This window comes from Mustela nivalis (genome assembly GCF_964662115.1).
Source record: "Mustela nivalis genome assembly, chromosome: 11".
In the NCBI taxonomy this organism is placed as follows: domain Eukaryota; kingdom Metazoa; phylum Chordata; class Mammalia; order Carnivora; family Mustelidae; genus Mustela; species Mustela nivalis.
The window spans coordinates 81,195,093-81,216,895 of record NC_139030.1 but is presented as its reverse complement, the minus strand read 5'-3'; the positions used below and the strand labels follow the sequence as shown (position 1 = coordinate 81,216,895).

The window sequence follows — 21,803 nt, the reverse complement described above, 5'->3', positions numbered from 1 at the left end:
ACAAAGAGGGAGACTTCTAGAGCTGGGTTAAGTATAGAGTCTGGGCCAACTTGGTAGACTCGGGGCTCTGTGCCTGGGGTGTGATGTTCTGCAGTCACTGCCTTGAAACGCTGAAATAACCTTATCTTTGCGAACATGTGAAATCCGACAGACATAGGCACAAGGGCCAGGGCCTTCCTTTAGGTGCATCCCATCTCCCAAGAACAGGTGTTGGGGCCATCTCTCTGCTGCCCTTCCCCTTTGGGGACCTGAGCTCAGGCTGACACCAGGCACCACAAGCTCAGGGTTGAGCAGGCACCCTGGGATCCTGGGAGGTCCACACTCACCCCTCAAGTACCCTGGTACTGAGAGATCACGACTGTAACTAGCAAATAAAAACCACCATGACTAGTGGAGAAGGACCACAGGAGAAAGGAAAAAAGCTCCTTTCCTGACTTTTGAAGCCAGACTACCATCTTTGCACATTGCACGGGGCCAGGCAAGCTATGTGTCTAGCTTCATTTAGAGCTGATAGGAAAGCAAGGGACAGGCTGGCCGGGTAAATGGAGAAGCAGCAGCAGGAGAGAGCTGGCAGGCAGGGCAGAGAGCTCCAGCACCCAGAGACAGTTGTGAAATGGTTCACAGCTTGCCTTTGACGTTCACGGTATGGAAGCCTTTTCCTTTCCCCACCCTGGGCTCTGCATTAATTAAACAAAACATCAAAAAGCAATTACAGTGTGCCACATACGGGGTTGGGGATGTGAGCTACTTTACACGGGGAGGGTCAGTGTCCCTTAAAAAGTGATTTTTGATCTGAACACAAAGTAGCATGTGATCTGAGGCCAGCCTGGAAGACCTGGGGGCAGGGAAAGTGGGTTGGGTATTTACTGCAGACAGAAGGAACAAAGCTTGCAGAAAAGAAAAAGCTTAACTAACAGTGACATGTGCACAGGAATAGTTTCACCAAGTAATGACCATGACTCATGATATTCAACTGAAGAAAGGCTTCCTCTCTTTGACCTTAAAGTAGGAACTATTTTATCTACTAAGTTACAGGCTTGATCAACCCCCGATGGGTATTTTCATTTACTTTGTCCACTGGAGAGCACTGATGGGCTGTTGGATACTAGCTGTGACCTCTATTAACTACCATGAGTTGAAATCAAGTGCCTCTTTGTTACCTCCAGCTTTCCCTAAAATACCATTTAGAATAAATGTGTTCATTCAACAAATCTTGCTTAAGCACCTCTTATGTTTAAAGTCTACAGAAGAAGCATCGAGGAATAAAACCTCTAGGTTCTTTGAAATCTAACAGTGGGCAAAAAGTATTTAACCTTGAGAATCTGATGAATGCTACAAGAGATAGAAAATCTAGCCTTGCAAGTCTAGGTGGGGCAGAATCCCTTTTATGGAAGGTTTAGTGGTAGGAGAGTCTGTGATCTGATCAAGGATCAAAGAACCAGTTAATATCAGGCTAAAAAAATCTCAGTAGAAAACTCAGTATCTTGTGTATCATAAGCTTTCCAAATTCGTCCTTAGTTTAGAAGCTTATTTAAGCATGTTTTGAAGGTTAGATTCCAGGGGGTCCTGAGTGGCTCAGTCGGTCAAGCATCAGACTCTTGATTTTGCCTTGATTTTGTCATGAGCTCAGGATCCAGCCCAGCAACAAGCTCCATGCTCCTCAGAGTCAGCTTGAAATTCTCTCCTGCTCCCTCTGCCCCTCCCCTTGCTTGCCCACATGCTCTCTCGTACTCTCTCTAAAATAAATAAATAAATCTTTAAAAATTAGATTCCAAGTATGCTCATTTATTTTACCAAGTTTCTCCGTGAATCAGATTGTAAAATGGGTAAGACAAAAACAGAAGCCAGATAGACATTTATCATTTTTTAAGTTTCCAGTTCTCAAGAATAATGCAATTTTAAAATTCTCAAGGTGACTAACTCACAATCCTTATAAATCTTGTTCTTACACTATATTTGAAGATTCCTAGGATTTAGTCCTCCGCATATTTTATAAATACCTTATTCCATCCTTACTCTCAAAAATCTTAAAATCGAGGTCCCAAGAGTCAACGGGCTTAGGTAAATCTACACTTTTCTTTTCCATTGTCCAGCCAAGATTTTCTTCTCAGAATACATGTTGGCATACAATACATCAGTTGGTTTCTAACTAGTCCTGTTATCCAACCTCGAAATAAAGTGAAAGATACAGAAATAGACATGAAAACAGCACTTCTACAGGACAGCCTCTGTGAGCAGGGCCCCACTTACACTAGGAAACTGTGATAGACAAGCAAAATTATGAACCCCATAGACGTCCACAACCTAATTCCCAGAAACTGTGACTATATTAAGTTACTTGCAAAGGGGAATTAAGGTTGTTGGTAGAATCAAGGATCCTGGAGTATCTGAGTAGGGATTGCATCTAGTGAGGTTGGTCAGGTAAGAATTCCCTGAGCAAGATGTGGTTGGCTGAGATCTCAAGGTAAATTGGAATTAATGAGGCCACAAAAGCCAGGAGAAACTATCCAGGTGGAATAATAGTGTAGACAGAATTCCTGCAGCCCATGTAGCTTGGATGGTAGGAGAGACAGACCCACAGTGTGACTGGAAGGAGAAAAAAAAGGGAATCTGGTGTACGGAGAGGGTAGAGAAGCTGGTAGAGAGTTGAGTGTTCAGAATCATGTAAAATGAACAAAATCCACCCTCATCCTGGAAACAGTGGCAAGCCATGGAATGAGGGCCTCAGCGCAAAGGGAGGTTAGAGACCATTTATTTTCAGGATACAAATTACCTTGGATAAAATGCATCTTCAAGGAAAGACACAAGGATAATCTAATAACATGTTCAAACATGTTGTTTTGGAAGAGTTGCTCTCAAATCTTGAATTTTGAATAAATGTAACTTAACAGTAAGTATTACTCTTTATGGAAGACTTATGTGTTATAAAAAATTCAACTTTTTTAAACAAATTTAAAAATTCATAGCATTTTGATTAACTGATACATTTTCAGAAGAACTGAAAATAAGCTAGTCTGGACAGAATGTTGATGAAATGTCCCCACAGAGATCATTGAGAGTGTGTGACAGACATGTGTGCCATTCATTCAGTAAGCTCTGAGAAGACTGGGATCCAGTGTTTCCTGGAGATTCTCAGAGGCCCTTTATGCACTATTTGCTGAAGAGCCAATGTAGTCACAGAGCATTTATGGCAAGAACCCTGGGTATAAAGACTATAGAAAGGAGCACCTGGGCCCAAAGTGTTTTCCGACCTAAACACACACACACACACGCACACACACACTCACACACACATACACACGTGGCAGACAGCTAGCAAAATGAGTCAATCGAAGTACACATGTACATTTCATGAATAGACTTTATTAAAGACAATGAAATTACATGAAATTGACAGCATCCTAGGAAATCCAGTGTACATACAGTCTGTTTCTATGGCAACCAGCAAACAGGCCATGGCCCTGATTCTCCAGTATAACAAATTTCTTATGTGTTGGGATGATTCAATGTTTCTAAGCATCCCAAAGAACCTGATAAAATGTCTTTAAAATATAAAACACAAACTGGGAATATTTATATAAAACACTTCACATACTCTTCCTAAATCTGATTGTTCTTCCACTTGTTCTCCTTCATCCTTGCAGTTGTGTGTTTTAGCAGAAAATGGGAAGGCAGACTGCACAGGTAGTGGAGCTTTTCCTTCTCAAAGCTCTCTTATGTTCATTAGCTACTTTTGCAGAAACTCACAAGGATTTTTTCTTGTGCATGAGTTAGTTCAGCTAAATCATTATTTTGGTCTAGACATATTTTTGCACAGTGGGCTTCACCTAAAATGCGAAAAGGAAAATCAGGATACCTATACAGTAAGTCTTCCTAACCCTGGCTGCATATTAACGTATTTCAAAATTATTACGCCTATGCCAATTCCTAGGAATCTCGTTTAATTGTCTGGTGTTTATTAAAAATACTTATTCTTTCTTTTTAAAAGATTTTTATTTCCTGCAGAGAGAGAGAACACAAGCAGGGAGAGAAGCAGAAGGAGACACAAATTCCCCACTGAGCAGAGAGCCTGAAGCAGGGCTCGATCCCAGGACCCTGGGATCATGACCTGAGCTAAAGCAGAGGCTTTAACAAACTGAGCCAGTCAGGTGCCCCTAAAAATACTTATTTTTTTTAATTAATTATTAAGTGGTACAAATAAATGAAACCTATAGAAAAATACCTAGGCCTGCCAATTTAGAGATTAATGTTTTTAATTAATCTCATTCTTTAACTCCAGAGTCTAATATGATTTAAGACCCCTGGTTATGAGTTGATTCTCTGGAAGTTATTGGCAAAAAATTATCAACTATGAGGAATAAGAACAAAAGAATGATTTATAGGAGCACCTGGGTGGCTCAGTGGATTAAAGCCTCTGCCTTCGGCTCAGGTCATGATCCCAGGACCTGGGGATGGAGCCCCGCATTGGGCTCTCTGCTCAGTGGGGAGCCTGTTTCCTCCTCTCTCTCTGCCTGCCTCTCTGCCTACTTGTGATCTCTGTCTGTCAAATAAATAAATAAAATCTTTTTTTAAAAAAATGAATGATTTATAGTTTTGTAGAATTTTAAGATATTTAATTTTAATTAAGTAAGGTATATTTGGTTCCTTTATTTTACAGATGTAAAAAGGAAAAAAGGAGACTCAGGTAGTTTCTGTGACTTGTAAGTGCAGTTGTTGACGAAGCCTGAACTAGAGCCCTGTTCATCAGACCCCACCATCTCATCTGCTTGACTTGACAGTGATCTAGAGATATGGGGCCCCTCCCCCACAAATATTGATGTCTGACTGTTCTTTGATTGATCTGCAAATGTTGCAGGGTGAGGAGGGAAATCATCCTCCTTTGAGCTGGAAATCAGCATAACAGCTTTGCAAATACCACATTCACTTAACAAGCAGCAAATTTTGATTTTGCAAGAGGGTAAAACTCGAACACCTCATCCAGTACTATAAGTGGATTGTTTATATTATTACAAAGCTCACCAGTAATTTCCAACAAGCGAAAGTTGATTTTGGTCGATGGATCCTTGCATCCCCCCAAGAGCTTATTGCCCTAAGAACTAAGCGGACACACCATTGGCCGTCGAGCATTGGACGGATGCTCAATGGATTGGATGCCTTTTGCCTAGCATCCAAACTTATTTAAACAAAACAGCTCATTTGAATAAGTTATAAGATTTCCTGAAAGGAAGTAACTTCATGTCACTTGATTAGGAAAAGCACTTGTAAGAAATCTTTTAAACCCAATACTTAACCAGATGGTTCATTTTGAATCTCTTTGGATATTCATGACTGTCTCACCTTCAATGTAAAGAGCCGGGCAAATCTTCACTGACATCTTTTATGATTCCAGGGATCGGTGGAATCATGGGAAGGACAGTCTTGCTTCCTGTTGCATTTAGGGCACCACGGAACTCATTTGTGTCCAGAACAATCTGAGCTATTAAAACTCAGGGTCAAAGATACCTGAACATTGCTGAATTTAAAAACTGCAAGAAAAAAAATTAAAGTATGGGGGCTGGAGAGAGATTGAATTTTAGATCCCAGGGAGCAGAAATGAGGAAGTATGAAGAGAAAGATTGCCGGGATTGATTTTTTTTCTTGGTCTTCTGCAAATCTTGATTTATTGACATGACTAAAGGAACCTCCGCGATTTAAGAAAGGAATTACTGAAAATCCAATAACCTCTAGGCGCCAGGGTGGCGCAGTCAGTTAAGTGACTGACCGTTGGATTTGGCTCAGGTCATGATCTCAGGGTTTTGAGATCCAACCCTGTATCCAGCTTGGCACAAAGACTCTCTCTCCACTTCCCTTTGCCCCTCCCCCCACAGGTTCATGAGTGAGCACGCTAGCTCGCCCTCCCTCTATCTCATAAATAAATAAATCTTAAAAAAAAGAAAAGAAAACTCAAAGACCTCAGTTATTGTTATTTCTCATGGAGAAATCTCTTCAATATGCTAAATTATTATTTCTTTGCCACACACCTAAAGACAGTATGATACATTAAAATAGCTTTTCACTTGACCAGTGGGTATATTTACATGAGAATGTTTATATACATAATGTTCTTTCTTCATCTGCTAAAAGCATGCACTTGAGAGACCCTGTTCTCTGGACCTTCAACTTCCTTGTGGACACATCAGATGTTGGATTCAGAATAAGCAGAGAAAATTAAACATTTCTTAACCCAGGAAGTCACAGTCAAGCTGAGAGAGATTCCTAATATTGAACAAGTCAGCATTTGGGAAATGCTCGACTTTCTAAATTAAGTCTCATTAGTGACACTCAATGATCAAGTTCAGACTCCTTGGTAGAGTATAAAGGCCTTTAATTGTCTGGCCCCACCCACAGGTCCAACCTTCTCTCCTACCCTGTGATACCACCCACACTCGGCTCACTTCTCAAATCTAGCCCCAGGACGGCTCCACAGCTCTGTGCCTTTCCATTTCTGTCCTCGGCTACACAGAACAGCATGCCTCTCCTCATCTAATCTGCAAACCTCTGCTCATCTTTCTGCCTGAACTCAAAGATTGCTTCTTCTGAATTTTTCCTTATCTTTTCCCTATTGTCTTCCTGCTTCATTTTCAGACATTCCCTTACATTCTTGCACATGTTCGTCTTAAAGCACTCATCCCCAGCCTCCACAACAGTGCCTGGCTGGAAACTATACCAAATAATCGGAATTATAAGTAACAGTTTAGAAATGTGACTCACCTGAAGTCTAGTACCAGGAAGCTAGACATTATAAGAGGTTATAGCTCTTGGGAGGTAGAGAAAAAAAAATACAGTTTAAAAGTGAGCTAGAGGGGCGCCTGGGTGGCTCAGTGGGTTAAAGCCTCTGCCTTCGGCTCAGGTCATGATCCCAGAGTCCTGGGATCGAGCCCACATCGGGCTGTCTGCTCAGCAGGGAGCCTGCTTCCTCCTCTCTCTCTGCCTGTTTCTCTGCCTACTTGTGATCTCTGTCTGTCAAATAAATAAACAAAATCTTTAGAAAAATAAATAAAAATAAAAATAAATAAATAAAAGTGAGCTAGAGGGCTGGAATGGGGTGAAGGACAGATTACATTTTTTTATGGGGAGGATGGAATGGGCATCACTCAGAAGGTCCCATGAGCAGAGATCTGAAGGAGATGAAGTAGGAAGGAAGAGCATGTTGTGGACTAGCACAGTGCCAGTGTGCCTGCCCCAGAGCGAGTGGGGTGGATAGTGTGAGTGGTATCAGACTGGGGTGAGGGAATGGGCAGTGCATGCCATTGTAAGGACACTGGCTTTCCTTTATGGGAAGTGGCAATGACTGTGTGGTTTCGAGCAGGGGAATGAGAGATCTGCTTTGCTGCTTAGGGATCACTGCAGCGGCTGGGTTAGAATGTAGGGGTCAGAGCAGAGGCTGGGAGATAGGGTAGGAGGCTGCTTTAATGACCCACCTGAGAGCTGGTGCAGCCACAGAGGCTGAGCAGGGAAGAGCTGGAGTCTGGGAAATCATGGCCCCAAAAGATGAAAAACAGTCTTGGAAAGAGATTTGGGATTTTCCAGGCACGTACGGCCTTGGAACATAGTCTTGAGAATGTTGCTAGCTCTAACTTAGACAAGACATTTGGAAACTGATGTGTGGCGAGTATATTAAGAACACTAAAACATCTCTTGTTTTCCTGTCAACGTTCTTCTTCATAATTATCTTTTTATATTTACATTTGTACAATTTGACAGGGATATGCAATCAAACTACAGGAATGCAGAGGTTTTTGTTTTGTTGTTTGTTTTTTATTTAAAAATACTATTTCCACCCCCACAGGCAGAAGGGGATTGATTATTGCACAGTATGGTGATCTACGTTCACGTTTCTCAACTCCCAAATGTAAAATCCTAATGTCCCAGGCAGCACTTTACCTCTCCTCCTGCATCCCAAGCTTCCCAAGAAGGGTCAGCTGGTGTATTTCTTGTAACTTGGGTCCTGGCATGGATAGCTCTACTATGGACAGCTGTACCACCCTTGAACTTCTCCTCCTGCACCCCAGCCTTCCCAAGAAGGGTCTACTGGTGTATTTCTTGTAACTTGGGTTCTGGCATGGATAGCTCTACTATGGACAGCTGTACCACCCTTGAACCTCTCCTCCTGCACCCCAGCCTTCCCAAGAAGGGTCTGCTGGTGTATTTCTTGTAACCTGGGTCCTGGCATGGATAGCTGTCCTTGTTAAACATTAGAGAGGCAGCCATTGCCGATCTATCATACAGAGGTTGAACAAAGGGAGGCATTGCCCATGGTTGTGCGTACATCATCAGTAGTGATCTCAGATCCCCACACTCGCTATAAAACCAAGATACCCAAAATCCATAATTGAATATGCATGCTTGGCAACGGAAAGGAGTAAACAATCCACACACACAACGGCATGGGTGAATCTCAAATGCGTTACGCTAAGTGAAAGAAAGCCAATTTAAAGGTCCACACACTGCCTAATTCCATTTAGAACATTCTGGAAAAGGTAACACTAGGGACAGAAAACTGATTAGTGGTTTCCTGGACATGGGAGAAGGGGTTAACTCTAAAGGCCTGGGAGAATTTGGTGGGATGGTGATGGAAGATTTCAGTATCCTAGTTGTGTTGGTGGTTCCATGACTTTCTGTTTGTCAAACTCAAAACTATACACTAAAAAGATTGAGTTTACTGTGTGTAAATTCTACCTCAACTTTACAACATTTTTAAAAAATAATATGCATGGGACTAGTCTCATATCTAAGCCAAATTTAAATTTGAAACTTACTGGTAAATGTCTAAAGTGATTTCTGTTGTTCAAGGAAGATATAAGTTTTTTAAAATTGTATTTTTTATTTGTCTAGGGACTCCTGGGTGGCTCAGTCAGTCTGCTTTCAGCTCATGTCATGACTCCAGGGTCCTGGAATTGAGCCCCACATCAGGGTCCCTGCTCAGCAAGTTGTCTGCGTCTCCCTCTGCCCACCCCATCCCTGCACCCCCCCCCCCCCCGGTGCTCGTGTTCTCTTTCTCTTCACTCTCTCAAGTAAGTAAAATCTTTTTAAAAATACAAAATACAAAGTCTATCAGATGGGATTTCAAGTCACTGGAGGATGACCAGGTTACTGGTCTGGAAGATGACTCTTCAAAACTATCACTTATTTGGTTTTTCGCTTGTCAACGATGTCTCCTAAACGTCCCAACTCATCTAAGTAGGTTGCCAGTGGTATTAAAAAGCAAATTGAAAATCACCTTGTGTAATTTTCGTACAACTGCTAACTTGTTTTGGCAATGGCACAGGATCCCAGGGCTCTTTGGTCTGTGAGTACATAATGTATCTGCAAGAGATTCTAAATTCATAAGACTTGGGACCGTCACCTGTGATATCTTCAAGACAGTGGCACATAATAGAAGCGTAAGGCAGGATGCCTGTCTCAGGGAAAGCCCATCTAGATGGAATGATGAGATATCACATAACAAATAATACATGAACATCAGCAGCTGATGGGACTTTGGAGACAGGAGCTCCACGAGGTGGAATAATCACTTAAGGCTTGAATATGAGGTTGAATAATTATTGGAGGCTTTGGGAGGAACCAGGAACTGAGCCAAATCTGGAGGTTTGTGCAGAGACCATAAAAGAGTACATTTCTGGCAGCAGGAATGACCAGTGATCTAAAGACAGTCAGAAGGAAGGAAGGGAGGAAATGACCTGGCACCAAAATTGCCTTTCCTCTCAGAAGCAGGGTGGTGTCTTTTCAGCTACGGGGTAAATCTGGTTTTGAATGAGTCTGGCACACTCTGAAACCTAAGCTTGGCTTCCTTCCTTCCATTCAAGAGGGTTCAGCTGCCAAACATAACTCTAGCTAAGTTCACACCCAGCACAGAAGTTACATATCCGGGGTTCTCCACAGAGTTGGTTGACAAGGTGTGACTGACACCCGTATTTACTAGGCACAGGATAAGATGTTTTTGGTTGAACAGGGGGAAGAAGTCTCAACATATTTGCTGAGTGCGTAATGTGTAAATGGCGCTGGATGAGGTATTCTGGAATAAGTGGCATTTCCTCAGTGCTCTGGGGGCTCTCCAAAAACAAAGGGCAATTTTCAGAGTAGAAATACATGTTTGGGTCAAGATAAAGGAAACCATAAGATGTTCAAACTACTTTCTATCCTCTAGTGCAGGAGGAACTTTCATATGTAACTTGAGTGTGTTCTCAGAAGAAAGATTTTTTTTTCATGGAAGTTTGAAATTTGCAGTTACTGACCCCCTCGTGTTCAAGACTGTTCTGAGTTCTATGTCCTAAAGCAAAAGATATATTTCCTTGAAGAAGAAGGAGGAGGAGGAAGAGGAGGAAGAAGAGAGAGAAGAGGAGGGTGGGGAGGAGGATGGCGAGGGGGAGGGGGAGGAGGAGGGGGAGGGGAATAGGAGGAGGAGGGAGGGGGAGGAGACTTGGCAAATGAGAAAAAAAATTAAGGATCAAAGAGAAAATTCCAATCCTTCAAAATGTCACTTTCAGTTATTTTCTGTAAGATTCCACCCAGAATCATGGAGTGTGGGTTTGTTAAAAACAAACAAACAAACAAAAAAACAAAAAGGCAAGCTAACATGTGCTGCTTGGTTGGTGAAGGGCAAAGCATAGATGTGAATTAGAACATTGGTTCATCAAATGACACTACCAGCTCCAGGAAGACTTTATTGTGGCATCAGCATGGATGGGCTGAATCCCGGCCCTGTCCCTAGTTCACTGTGTGACCACGGATGGATTACCTCTCTGTACATCAATGTCCTTACCCTAGAGCTGAAGATAATAATGCTTGCCTCCAGAGCTGTCATTAAAAGGAAATGGAAGTATGTGGAGCTGTCCAGCTGAGTGCCTAGCACATAATCAGTACCAGTAAATCAGTGCTGTCTCCATGACAGTGCCAACATTTAATTTAGGAAAAGAAGGTAAGGATGAAATTATGCAATTAATACAGAACCTTTAATCTAATCCGATGACATGTAGAATTGATGAACAGACCAGTCATCCAGGAAGGGACATGGCAGAGCAAGTAAGCCAGGGTTTGGAGGTCAAACAAGTTTAAAAGCTAACCTGATCCATCGCCCGTGAGCCATGAGGCAAGCCACTGAAACTCCTTACATCTGGGTTCCTCCTCTGTAAAATGGGGCTGACATGGGGATGTTGGGAGGATTACAGAGAAGGAAGAACAGAAACTACTGAGGACAGGGCTGAAGCCAACTAAGCCCTGGTTTACAGAAGACGTTATTCATTAACTGTATGGAACTAGTCAGGGAGCATAAATGTTCACTTCTGGGCAAATTTACTTTATCACAAGTCCCAATAAATTGGTGAAAGAACAAGGTGTGTATTCTTGGTCTCCTGGTAGAACAATTTTATCAGCTTTGCAAAATAACCTCTGAAAGGCTTTCCAGATCACTGTAGGCTAGCCAGTGTGTCCTGGATTGATTGTCATCTTTGCAGAGAGTTACTGCCAGATGTTAGGGAGATGTAATGTCCCAGAAATAAAGTAAGTGAACCCCCTTTCCTTTTCATCAGAAGGCAAGATTGATGGGCATAAAATTAGTGACATGTGGATCAAGGAAGCTAAGAATCCTCCCCAGTGTAACTGACAGGGAAAGGCTCTGATGGTAGATACGGATCTTACATATCCATAGAGCCAAAAAAGGCACATTAGTTCAACTCAGTTCTCTAAACTGATAGGAAAACTCAGGCCCAGCATGCGGACTGAGTGAAGAATGTGTAAATTATATAGCATTTGTCAGATCTACCCTTAATGATCCTAAGAGAAAAACATCACATCTACTTCTAAAAGAAAAAGGAGAATAATTGTGGTCTTCATCAGTAAAACAAAATTATCCAGGTATGTTTCATTTGGAAGGAAGTAGACATAGATGGTTTCACACATTTCAGAGTTTTTGAAATTATATTTTTGGAGTGACGTTCTTGAGAGGGTTGGGTACATGGCACCATTCTTTTCCATTGGCTGTATTTAATCATTCTTATGAGCTTTCTTTTGAGAAGAACCTAAACATGGAAAATGTATTTTTTTAATTTATTTTTAATTTAAATTCAATTAATTAGCATGTAATATATTACTGATTTCAGAGGTAGAGGTCAGTGATTTATCCATCTTGTATAACCCCCAGTGCTCATTGTATCATGAGCCCTCCTTAATATTCCTCACCCAGTAACCCCATCGCCCCCACCCTCTCCCCTCCAGCAACTTTCAGTTTGTTTCCTGTGATTAAGAGTCTCTTAAAGTTTGTCTCCCTCTCTGATTCCACCTTGTTTTATTTTTTTGGAAATTATTTAAAAGGCAGAATAAGAGACAACCTTGGAAGGGAAAAAAAAAAATAGAGTAAGTTTGTGGTTTAGTCATCACCACTTTCTCAACTTTTTTAAACCAAGAAGTGGTTCTGTTTTGGAACACAGTAATCACTGTTGTAGGTTTTGAAATAACTTCTACAGTTTTTAAACTTTTTAAAAAAGATTTTGTTTTTTAAGTAATCTCTACATCCAACATGGGGCTCAAACTCACAGCTTTGAGATCAAGAGCATGCTCTACCAACTGAGCCAGCCAGGCGCCCCTAGCTTTTCCAGATTTTAATGCAAAACATGGAAATGTACAATTTTAGAATAACATAGTAGAAGATGTACTTGTCCTTGAACTTATGCCAATTCAGTTAAACCATGAGAGGTTCTCAAAACTGAAGATCCGTGTTCCTTAGTTTCCTTCCTTAGGAGATGCCTACACCCTGTGTACCTGGGAATATAGACTCTCCAGCCTAATTTTTCTAATCTATTCCTGATTTCTGAGCCCTTTCCTAAGAGGATACTCACTTTCTCATGCAGCACCTGGGTGGCTCACTCGGTTAAGCATCTGACTTTTGGTTTTGGCTCAGCCCCTGATCTCAGATTGAGCCCTGCATCAGGCTCCCTGCTCAGCACAGAGTCTGCTAAAAGATTCTTTCCCTCTGCCCCTCACACCCGCTCCTATGCACATGCTCTCTCTCTCTCTTTCTCTCTTTCTTTCTCTCTCTCTCTCTGGGATAAATAAATAAATCTTAAAAGAAAAAAGTGATTACCCACTTTTTCTTTCCTATTCTTTCTTTACTTCACAGTCCTTTTCTTCCTCCATTAACTTACCTGAAGATCTCTGTTGTCTCTAGGACACTGAACAACCTCCATAAAATTACTCACCAGACTTCTCAGGAATTAGGTTGAATCCATTCTGGAGTTAATTTGGAGAGTTTCACAGACTCTGAGGGAAAGAAAAACATGAACACAATTTTAATTCCCACTCTGCTGATTACAGATCCCAAATGTAGAAACAAAATGAATTCGTCCTGGAAGAAATACTAGGCTTTAAACAGTTATACTCTTTCCAGCAGGAGAGAGTTTAGACCAGCCAAGTTATCAGTTCTAGCCAACATTACACATGTTCAAAGAGAATGATTTATAAAGGTAATTCCGACTGACTCTAAGTACCTTTGGAGTTTTTAAAGTGATTTCATGAAAACTATAATTAATAATAATAAAGATTATAAAAGTGATTTGTATCATTGTGAATTAAACACCACACTAAGAATGAGAAATTAAAAGAACAAGTTTGGTATTTTTATGATCAATATGAGTTAAATGACAGATATATAAACCATCACCACTTACCTAAATATACATATACATATTAATGAACAGATTGTACTCATGTAGACGATTTATGGTCTCTGACCTTAAAAAGATAATGGCAGCATGCATTTTCTCTAAATGCTCTGCGCACTGCCAGTCCCCACGAGTTCTTGCTTAGACTTTGTGACATTGTTAACTTCTAACTCCTCCATAGAACGTCATAGAACTTAGACCGGTCCCTCTATAATACTCTAAAATTGCTATAAATGCTTATTTGCTGCTTGCTTTTTTGCATTTTTCATCACTGATTAAGTGAACTAAGTCCTGGGGTGCCTAGGTGGCTCAGTGGGTTAAAGCCTCTGCCTTTGGCTCAGGTCATGATCTCAGGGTTCTGGGATCGAGCCCCACATCGGGCTCTCTGCTCGGCAGGGAGCCTGCTTCCTTCTCTCTCTCTGCCTGCCTCTCTGCCTACTTGTGATGTCTGTTTCTGTCAAATAAATACAATATTAAAAAAAAAATAAAAGAACTAAGTCCTGGAAATTGCTCAAAATGGGGTTTGACACAGAACAGATATTCAATAAATATTTCTGTTACTAATGAGACCCATTTGCCCCCCTCACTTAAGATTTTGTAAAGTATGATTTTTTTTTTTTTTAGAATTTTGGATTATGCTATAGTTAGGGCTTGAGTTTTCATGTCTTTGCCTTTAATATTTTATTTTATTTCTATTAAAATAAACTCGAAAAGGAAATATACCAAAGAAAATAATGTTTCACTATTATTTTAGGTATTCAGTCTTGCTGTTTGGAAATTATGGAAAAATATTATGACCTAATGGCCTAATTCTATATAAAATATAAGTGCATTTATGTTTATATACATTCATTTTACATGCACTGCATAGTAAGAGTCTGGAAAAGGAATAGATACTAGATTTGGGATTAGAGTAGACCTATCTTTACTTTTTAATAAAAAAGTAAAAAATCTTAATGTTTCAGTAGTTTATACTTTTTTTATAATCATAAAAACAATATAAAATTTTTTTTAAATACTTGATTCTCTTTCCAGTTATATTGTTCAATACAATCCACATTCCCTTTAGATACCAACACTTCTGTATGTGTATGTGTGTGTGTTTGTGTATACACATACAAATAGTACAGAACCCGAATCCCATGTAATAAAAGTGTAGCGATTACTGAGAAGAATGAAAAGTATTTTCCATCTTGTTCACAGCCCTTAATACTACCCTAACCCTGTTGTCCATGAAAGCTTGCTCCTCACCCACTTTTCAGAGACTGCCTGGCCTAGCCTAGAATGCTTGGTCTCATCCCTTTGGCCCAGATCCTGCCTCTACCTCAGTGGACTTCGCATTTGGAAGTGGACGCTGTTTTGGGACCCTAGATGTTTCTCCATGCACTTGACTCAGTCCTTCAGCCGTCAGACGTCCATGAGAACCCTATCTCTTGCTCCAGTCTCATCATGAGAGCTCAGTTCCTGAGCCAATTCGTTCTTCAGGAGGCATATTTTCTGGAAGTGGGCTAAATTCTTGGGGGAAAAGAGGAATTGAAACGGAAAAACCTGCAACACTTGTACTTTATGTAAATCCTCAAAGCGTAGAGAATGCCTGGCCTTCACTGAAAACACTACCTCTTGACCAAAGCATGGCCAATTCATGGTGATGTCATATAGGTGATAGACATTCAATAATATGAAGACAGAAGAACAGGCAGTCATTGCCTGGTGTTGCTTTTGGACATCCAGATTGTCTACAAATGCCATCAGCAAGAACGACAGATTTTTAAAAAGTTAAATAATAAAGGAAACATGGGGATTTCATCCTTAATCTCCCCCAGAAAAGAAACAATTAGGAGCATGAGAGCCACCTCAACAGATTAAACCCAGTGATGGGGGTGGGTCATGAGGGGTACCCCAAAGTAGCAGGAGGCCTCCCAAAATCGGCTTCACTATGGGAAATTTGCCCCCAAGACCACCACCCAGACAGAAGGAAAGTTTGTTGACAGTCTGGGCTCCCTCCTGAAATCCACCTCTCAGTAGATAGTATTGAGCAAGGGGCAAGCACAATAATCAAGAAAAGTTCTATCACTCGACACCTTAGCAAAATTCAAAGGTGGGGTCACAAATTATCAGCAAGTTGTTGTGATGAGGAAATCTTCTGCATCACTTTTCTAAACCTTTTCTAGATCACAAACCTAGAATCTGATACCTGTGGACAGTATTCCCAGGGAAACGTGTAACACGCAAGTTTGCACTCCATTTCAGAGACTTCAAAGACCCCTCTCCACCTTCTGCTGCTTATAAACTCAGGGAAGACCTTTGGAATAGAAACTAAATCCCATTCTGCAAAACTAAAGCCCAGTAGGAAAATATGCTTTTGCATTGACCATATAAAAGCAAGGAATTGTTAATACAGATTTTAAAAATAATCAGGAGGGAAATGATGATCTTTAATACCACCTTATCAGATGGCAGGGTGAAGGTCATTAGAAATAACTCACATCAATTGGAAGTGATGTGTGAGCCACCCCACCCCCCAAAAAAGAAGAAATAACTCACGTCTCATAGTTCTAGCTTTTGAAGTTCCTAGCCAATAGAAATAATAATGATGCTCAAAGTAAAAATCATTAACTCTATACCTACCATATATATCAGGTCTCAGACACACACTTTGTTTAGTTAACAAGTAGTTATTGAGAATTTTAAGGGCTATTTTTCTAAGAGGTGGGGGGGGCAGGGACAGAGGGAGAGAGAGAATCTTGAGCAGGTTCCTCACCTCAGCATGGAGCCTGACATAGGGCTCGAACTCAGAGATCATGATCTGAGCCAAACCAAGGGTCTGAGGCTTAACTGACTGAGCCACCCAGGTGCCCCTAAGTGGTCATTTTAAATAATTAAGCTACATAGAGCTTAGAAGAAATCTTGACACTTGGCAAGTATTTAGACAAGTCAGCTATTACTATCATACTCAGGAAGTTCAACAGTGCTAGTGGGTTTATTCAAAAAGGCCCCCCAAGACACTGGACACCACCCCCTCCCTAAAAAGCCAATGATCCGCCCCAGAAATCTGCATGAGAGCCTAATTTTCCCCTTACAGCTTACATTTTGTTCAATACTGCCAGAAAGTACATTTAGCATAAACATCAAAAACACTGCTGAAACCCGGGATTGAACCAGGGACCTTTAGATCTTCAGTCTAACGCTCTCCCAACTGAGCTATTTCAGCTTGCTCAGGCAGCTTTTCCTGTATAACTACAGGGGAATAATATTTGTTTTACAACAGTAAAAAATGTCAATAGGTTGACGGTTCAGCTGGAGGTTGACATTTAACAAATAGTATAGAGATGAGGAGGCAAGGTCCCTGTTTCTAAGCTTAAAGTAAAAAATAATTTCTTTTCTCAGTTATATTTTAGCTGTTCTGCAAAAGGTGTTTCCCACTTAAAAATATACCATGGGCTCTTCTTGTGTCAGAAAAAGAGTCTTTAGTTGGCATTTATGTCTAATATATGCTTAATTTCTAGAAAAATGACAGCATGGTCCACTTAAATATTTAATGAAGTATCAACCTCCACAAAAGCCGTGTTCCTATAGACGTAGACATAGCCAGGATTAGAAGCTAGCTGAAGACGACAGCTCCAAGGAGACCATAGAAGGGAAATGACAGACACAAACAAAGGGAACAGGACAGATGAAGTAAGCTGGAAAGCAGAGCAATGGGCTCCCAAGGACGCCCGTGTCCTAACCAACCCCAGAAAACACAGTACGTTAGGGTAGCTGGCAAAGGAGAAGCAAAGTGGCCGTGGAATGAGGTTGCTCCTCCCTTGACACTGACATGGGGAGAGGAGCCTGGATCATCGAGGTGGGTCCAAGGTAATCACCACAGTCCTTCTAAGTGAGACAAAGAGGCCGGCATGCAGAACCGGAGAGATGACAGCATGAGAGGAAGGCTGCCTGGCATTGCTGGATTGGAAGAGGAGGGGTGCCACCAGGAATGGGACAGCCTGAGGAGGCTGGAGAATGCAAGCAAGCAGCCTCTCCCTAGAGCCTCCGCCAAGGAAGGCAGCCCCACCCACATCGTGGTTTCAGCCCACGGATGTTAATTTTGGTCAGCTCACCGCCAGAACTGTAAGATAATAAACAGGTGTTGTATTCAGTCACTAAGTCTGTGCTCATTTGTTACAGCAGCACTCAGAAACGATTATAAGTTCATAAAAAACATATTTATTAGTTCCCAAGGAACAAATGCGAGACTCCTCTCCTCACCACCACAGCACAGTGGGGAATCAGAATGAGCTGAAGAAGGTGTGGTTCTTCCCACTGATGGTAGAGAAGTTCTCTGGGGGTGTCAGAGGCCAGAGCTCGTCTGCAATCAGCAAGTGGGGGCTGCTGAGCAGAAAGCTGTCCACGAGGGTGCCCACAAAATTTCCTAGAGAGGAAGTACCAGTGAGTCTTCTGCAAGCCCCTGCAGCTGTGCTTCTCTCTCTTTTTTTTTTTCTAAGTTTTTATTTAAATTCCAGTTAGTTAATAAACGGTGTAATATCAATTTCAGATAGAGAATTTAGTGATTTATCATTTACATACAACACTCAGTGTTCATTACAAGTGTCCTTCTTAATCCCCATCACCTATTCAACCCACCCCCGTCCACCTCCCCTTCAGGATCCACCATGTTGTTCTCTACAGTTAAGAGTCTGTTCCTTAGTTTGCCTCTCCTTCCCCACTCCCACCATGTTCATTTGTTTTGTTTCTTAAATTCTACATATGAGTGAGATCATATAATTGTCTTTCTCTAACTGACTTATTTCACTTAGCCTGATACCGTCTAGTTCCATCCACGTCATTGCAAATGGCAAGATTTCATTCCCTTTGTCTCTGAGTGGTATTCCATTATATATAGATACACCATCTCTGCTTTATTCATTCATCTGTTCATGGATATTTGGGCTCATTCTATAATTTGGCGATTGTTGATAGTGGTGCTGTAAATATCGGGGTGCATGTGTGCCTTCAGATTAGTATATTTGGTATATATACATACCAAACCATATATTAGTATGGTTTGTGTAAATACCTAGAAGTGTAATTGCTTAATCACAGAGAAGTTCTATTTTTAACTTTTTGAGGAACCTCCATACTGTTCTCCAGAGTGGCTGCACCGGTTTGCATTCCCACCAAGAGAGCGAGAAGGTTTCCCTTTCTCTGCATCTTGGCCAACACCTCTTGTTTACTGTGTTTTTAATTCAGCCATTCTGACAGGTGTGAGGTGTAATCTCATTTCAGTTTTGATTTGTATTTTTTTGATGATGAGTGAGGTTGAGCATCTTTTCATGTGTCTGCTGGCTATTTGTATGTCTTCTTTGGAAAAATGTGTATTCATGTCTTACGTCCATTTTTTAAACTGGATTATTTTGGTTTTGCTGTGCTTTTCCATGAAAGAGAAACCCCTTCACTTATCAAGCCTGTGCTGTCTCTCCCGTGCCCTCTATTAGCAAAACCTAAAATTTCGCCACCTGGCAAAGGAGATATTGTCATAAGGGAGCTACAGTATCTCTAAGCAGGACAAAGAAGAATGGAAAACAATGCATTGATTGTTACTGGTAGAGTGTACGATCCTGCTTTTGTAAACAAAATGGTATATATGATATATACACATAGATATTATAATAATATTTGTTCACAGTTGATACGTATCTACTCTGGATGCCAGGAGCAACTCTAAGTATTTTACATATATTAACTCATTTGCTTTTTATAACAATCCTCAATGGCAGAAATTATTAATATCACTATTCTGTGAATGAAGAAGCTAACACACCACACTATTAAATAACTTGCCCCAGGTCACATGGCTAGTAAGTCACAGAGCAAGAATCATTACGGCTTCATAAGCATAGAAAAAAGAAACAAGAAAAAAAAATATGTATCTATTAAAAAGCAAACTGAATCTTAGAATTTTAGAATGTTTAATATTAGAAATTCTGGTACCTTATATGTTTTATTTTATGTTTCCAATGAATTCTACAGTTTGAAGGGAAGTTAACTTTGGTGAGTTCAAGTCTCAGATTCTTTTACCCTAAATAATTAAAAAAAAAAAACAACTATAAACTCAGTAAATAGGGAAGGTAAAGGGTAAGGTGAGGGTAAAGGTAAAGGGTAGCTAGGTTCCAGGATTGGTTTAAAATACATTCTGGGGCGCCTGGGTGGCTCAGTGGGTTAAAGCCTCTGCTCAGGTCATGATCTCAGGGTCCTGGGATCGAGCCCCGCATCGGGCTCTCTGCTCAGCAGGGAGCCTGCTTCCCTTCCTCTCTCTCTGCCTGCCTCTCTGCCTACCTGTGATCTGTCAAATAAATAAATAAAATCTTTGAAATACACACACACACACATATATATACATATTCTATGTGATTTAAAATAGGAGACTGAAACTAACTTTATTTTTCTTAGATATTTAAGTAGAATCAGTGTAGTAAGAATCTGGTGACTTGTTTCCATGGGCCTCAGTTTCCTCAACTGTAAAATGGAGATGACAGCTGTCATGGGCTGAATTGTCCACGTCCCCCAAACTCAGGTGTTGAAATCTTAATTCCCAGGACCTCCACATGTTACTGTATTTAGAGAGGACAGCTAAAGATGTGGTTAAGTTAAAATGAGGCTGTTAGGATGGGACCCCAATTCACTCTGACTGGAGCCCTTATAAGAAGAGACACCAAGTGCTTCTGCAAGAAGGACCAGTGACAAAAGCAACAAGAGTGCGGCCTTTGGCAAGCCAAGGAGAGAGGCCCTCAGCGGGACCCAACCCCGCCTGCACTTTGATCTAGGACTTCCAGCTTCCATAACCTCGAAAAAATCTATTTCTGTTGCTTAAGGCACCCATTCTATGCTATTTCATTATGGCAGCCTCAGGAAACTAATACAATACCCAATGCACAAAGTAAAGCAGGAGATTAAGCAAGGTCAGACATGTCAAGAGTATGAGATAAATGCCCAGTGGTAATGGTATCAGGAGTAATACAAAGATGTGAAGCCAAAGACAAAACTCTAATTTTTTTTTTTCAGATTTTGTTTCTAATTTCAAGGATTAACTCTCTGTTAATACCTTCGTTTTGTCCAGTAAATTTTTGTAGGAGAAAAGAAGCACACTTCTGTCCCAAATGCAAACATTCTGATTAATATTGTAGGCGCTTTGGGGATATAAAACATTTTCCAAAGTGCCAAAGTCTTTTGTCTGAAACTGGGGGTCTGATAACCAGATCATCACTGTACTTACAATTTCTTTCTACAACAGTGTGGTAGAAAAATATATTTTTTAATAAGAGAACATGGCTTCAGCTCCTGGGGAGGCCTAGGATCGTTTCTAAATGTCTCTTTGGAAGATAAAACTAAAGCATTCTGTGTCAGGATACCTTCAAGCTGTGGATACCAGACATTAGAGAGCTTGAGAGGCCTAACCCTTTGAATGAAAAATGAAATGACAAACAAATTTTAGCAAACCCGTGAATGCTGTGGAAAAACAGTTTTTATCAAAATGAAACCAACAAATGAAAAGAGTCAGAATGAAGGAGGACCAAGGGTCTTTAAGACAAACCTTCTCCTCAAATCTAAGACGTTTCTCTTGAGCAGCTATGCTCCCCGAGGCCTGTTTCCCAGAAGCAGTTTTCCTCAGGTGGTGTTACGCTTACAACAACCGTAACGTTTGGGATTTCTTTTCCAAATCGGCGTTCTTCACAAATGCATCCAGAGAGTCCTCTTCCTCCTGTGTGGCTGGCCATTCCGTTTACCCCAAAGGAAGCGAAACATTGGCTCTAGGAGGCAGAAAACCGAGACTCTGATTTATTATGACATACTCTCCATCAAGGAAATTAATTCACGGCATATCAAGTATTGGAAATCCTGACGTTCCCATATGAATAGTTACTCCTCACAAAGCTGGCTTCCATCTGCCTCCCATTCCTGCTTATGTTCCTCCAGCGCCGCCAGCCACAGTAGGGATCCCTGGGAGACCCGGCGGGGTTGCTCCAGTCGAGTCCAGGCAGCGGCACCGTGTGTGAGCGGAGACCTACAGGGCAGGCCCCGCCTGCTGTGGTCTTGAGCCTTACTTACCCCATGCGGCTGCTCACACTGGAG

At 41.2% G+C, this 21,803-nt stretch overlaps 1 protein-coding gene across 1 annotated transcript in view; it reads right to left on the bottom strand.

Moving 5' to 3' along the window:
* Positions 1 to 8,130: 8,130 nt before the first annotated feature.
* The window catches only part of FAM124B (family with sequence similarity 124 member B), a 62,005-nt gene continuing 48,332 nt past the window's right edge, over positions 8,131 to 21,803 (bottom strand). The window contains exon 3 of the transcript XR_014300649.1: positions 8,131 to 8,146. The gene's annotated coding sequence lies outside the window, so the exon portion shown is untranslated. The remainder of the gene's footprint in view (positions 8,147 to 21,803) is intronic.